Below are 3,579 nucleotides of genomic sequence, written 5' to 3'. Positions count from 1 at the left end.
TTTTTCCTGCATCCAGAGAAACTACTTCATCATTCCAAAGTGTGGAGCCCCCAGTAGAATTGTAACTGAACCTTACAAACTATTCCACTAATCTATGGAGTCAATTGCTTATAAGTGATAGGGCATGTGGGTAGATGAATAAGTTCCATGTGTTGTGACCTCATATTATACTTCATTTGCTACATAATGTGCCCTTTGTTCAGAAGAAATGCTGCATACATATATCATGATGGCTCACACAGCTTTTGCTCTTCTACCCCAAAACATGTACTTGATAGACTCCTCTGTGTGTGCTCTCAAGATTCTGACCTCCATGAACAAACTAGCAGAGTCCTAAAATGGAGTAGAGTGTTTGCAAGTGGTAGGAGGGAGAAATAAGACCAAGTTCATCATCCCCTCAATATCCCCTAGTGGAGTGCTGCCAGAAATTTCTGTGTGTAGGACACATTCCTGTTTTTGAAAAAAAAAAAAAGAAGGAAGGTAGGTTTCCCTGTTCCTAAGATTTTAAAGTAGCCTGCCATCTTCTATATGTCAGAGTTTTCTTCTTATAAATATTATTCCTTAGGAATTGAGGTTCAGGATTATTATAATCTTTGATTCCTAAATACTTTATATATAATTCCTTCTCTGTTTTCAGAAGTGATTTTTCTCCATTCTAACTAGAAGACAGAGTGATTTCAATATAAGTGTAGATAACCAAATCAGCGTAGGCAAAGAAAGACTTTTCTCAGAGCCTTATCATAAGATAAGAACTCCCTTTGTTCAACAAAAATATTGTTGCACAGTGTTCACAAAGCAGTCACTTAAGAGATCCTCCTATAAGTCACTAACTGTCTGCATACTTCCCTCATTGCCACCTTCATTTCTTGATTTCTTAGAGTGTAGATGACAGGATTCAGAAAAGGGGTCAGAACTGCATCAAATATAGCCAGGAACTTATACAAGTGAATAGAGGGATAGGGCCATGCATAGATGAATATCAAAGGACCAAAGAACAAGACAACCACAGTGATGTGAGCTGAAAGTGTGGACAGAGCCTTCGAGGAACCAGCAAAGAGTGTTTCTGAACAGTGAGAATGATGACAATACAGGAAGTGACCAGTATGAGGAAGGAGCCCACAGAGATGAAACCACTGTTAGCTGTGACCATGAATTCCAGTCAGTCGGTGTCTGTGCAGGCAAGTTTGATGAACCGAGGAAGGTCACAGTAAAAACTGTCCAACACATTAGGGTCACAGAAGGACAACTTTACCACAAAAGTCAACTGAACCACTGAGTGCGTAAGGCCAACCACCCAGGCAGTCACTGAAAAGAAGATGCACATTCTTGGGCTCATGATGGTCAGGTAGTGCAGAGGCTTGCATATGGTCACATATCTGTCAAAGGCCATGGCTATGAGCAGCACCATCTCCACACCACCAATGACATGGATGAAGAAGATCTGGGTGATGCATCCTCTAAAGGAGATAACTTTGTGCTTCCTGAAAAGGTCATAAATCATCTTGGGGGAAGTGACAGAAGACAGACCCAGGTCAATAAAGGAGAGGTTGGCCAACAGAAAGTACATGGGAGAATGTAAGTGTGGCTCAGAAGCCACCGTGAACACAATGAGGGAGTTTCCCATCATGCTTGCCACAAAAAACATGGAGGAGAACACAAAGAGGAGAAGCTGGATACCCCAGGATTTGGTGAGTCCCAGGAACACAAACTCAGACAACACAGAGTGATTTGCTCCACCCATTGGTTTTGTTGGCAGTGCTTGCTACCTGAAGGAGGACAACAGAAGAAAATACAAATTATGACAACTACATTAATAGACCAGGAGGAGAGAATTCAAAATCAGGAAAATCTATTTTTACTTTAGCATTAAAACCAACCTAAAAGACATGGCTCCCTGGCCCTCTAACTAGGCTCTGACTGAGAGCGACCACCCTCCCCACACTGGACCCAGCACCTCAGTTACCCGAGGTCTGACTAAAGTCACCAGCAGTGCTGTGGGTTGTAGGGTGGACCCAGGAGAGGAAATGACAACATCGACCCTCCAGGAAGCCACTGATCTACTGACAAAAGTCAAGAAAAGGATAAAGCCAAGAATTAGAAGGAAGCACTTCAGCTCTACCAGCCTGCAGTGGAGCACTCTCTCCACACAATCACGTCTGAGGCTCACAGTGAGAAGGCCCAGGAGAGCATGCTAGCCAAGTGTGTGCAGTATCGAGACTGGGCAGAGAAGCTGAAGGATTACTTATGAAACAGAGAAACACGGCAAGAAGTCAGTAAAAGAAAATCAGAGTGAGGACAAGTGCAGTGATGGTGACAACCAAGGGGATAATCCAGAGGAAAAGAAATTGCAAGAGCAACTGAGGGGTGCCATTGTGATGGAGAAGCCCAACATAGGATGGAGTGATGTGGCTGGGCTGGAGCGGGCCAAGGAGGCTGTCAAAGTTGCTGTCATTTGTCAATTGAATTCCCACGCTTGTTCAAGGACCAGCGCACCCTTGGTGAGGGATACTGCTCTTTGAACCACCAGGCACAGGGAAATCCTACGCGGCCAATGCTGTGGCAGCAGAGGTCAACAACTCTACCTTCTCTGTGGTCTCCTCAGACTCGATGTCTGAGTGGTTGAGGGAAAGTGAAAAGCTAGTGGAGAACCTGTGTGAGCTGGCAAGGCAGCAGGAGCCCTCAATCATCTTCATCGAAGAGGCGGATTCCCTCTGTGGGTCCCAGAAGGAAAAGGAGAGGAAGGTTATCCCAAAGATCAAAACAGAGTTCTTGGTCCAGATGCAGGTGCTGGGGAATAACAATGATGGGACTCTCATTCTTGTGCCACAAACATCCCCTGGGTGTTGGATTCAGTTATTAGAAGGAGGTTTGTAAAGCACATTTATATCTCACTGCCGGAAAAAGCTGCCCATACCCAGATGTTCTGATTGCATCTGGGGAGCACCCCCACAACCTCCCAGATGCCAACATCCACAAGCTGGCACAGAAGACAGAAGGCTACTCAGGTGCTGACATCAGTATCATTGTAAGATACTCTCTTATGCAGCCCCTCAGAAAAGTGCAGTCAGCAACACACTTCAGGAAGGTCTGTGGTCCTTCCCACACCAACCCTAGCATTGTGATTGATGACCTCTTGACCCTATGCTCTCCAGGGGACCCAGGGGCCATGGAGATGACTTGGATGGATATCCCTGGTGAAAAATTCTTAGACCTGTGGTTTGCATGTTGGATATACTCCCTTCTTTGGCCATCACCAGGCCCACAGTGAATGAAGAAGAAATTCTCAGAGGACTTTGGACAGGAGAGTTTAAAAGCTTCTTTGCCATGGGTGAAAGCGAAGGTAGGAGTTTGATTGGGACACATCTACAACATTCCCTACATTGGTGATCAGACAGGGCTCCAGGGCTCATCCTAAAGTCACTACAGTGCCTTCCCGCTGTCTGACCACTAGCCAGGGAGCAGGAAGTGAAGGGTCTCCATAGCTGCAGATGCTGTGCTGCCGTCTGGCACACAGGGGATACTGGCTCTTCCTACTTCTCTCTCCTGAATGCCAACCAGTTCCTTTCTTTGCTCCTCCAT

The 3,579-nt window shown here is 45.7% G+C and overlaps 2 pseudogenes; one reads left to right on the top strand and one right to left on the bottom strand.

Annotated features, from left to right (window-relative positions):
• Positions 1 to 803: 803 nt before the first annotated feature.
• Positions 804 to 1,741, bottom strand: LOC124975648 (olfactory receptor 4F3/4F16/4F29-like; annotated as a pseudogene).
• A 283-nt stretch (positions 1,742 to 2,024) lies between these two features.
• LOC124975649 (vacuolar protein sorting-associated protein 4A-like) lies at positions 2,025 to 3,352 on the top strand (annotated as a pseudogene).
• The last annotated feature ends 227 nt before the right edge of the window (positions 3,353 to 3,579 follow it).

Source organism: Sciurus carolinensis, unplaced genomic scaffold (assembly GCF_902686445.1).
Source record: "Sciurus carolinensis unplaced genomic scaffold, mSciCar1.2, whole genome shotgun sequence".
NCBI lineage: Eukaryota > Metazoa > Chordata > Mammalia > Rodentia > Sciuridae > Sciurus > Sciurus carolinensis.
The sequence above is the reverse complement of the archived record's forward strand: the minus strand, read 5'-3'. Positions and strand labels throughout refer to the sequence as shown.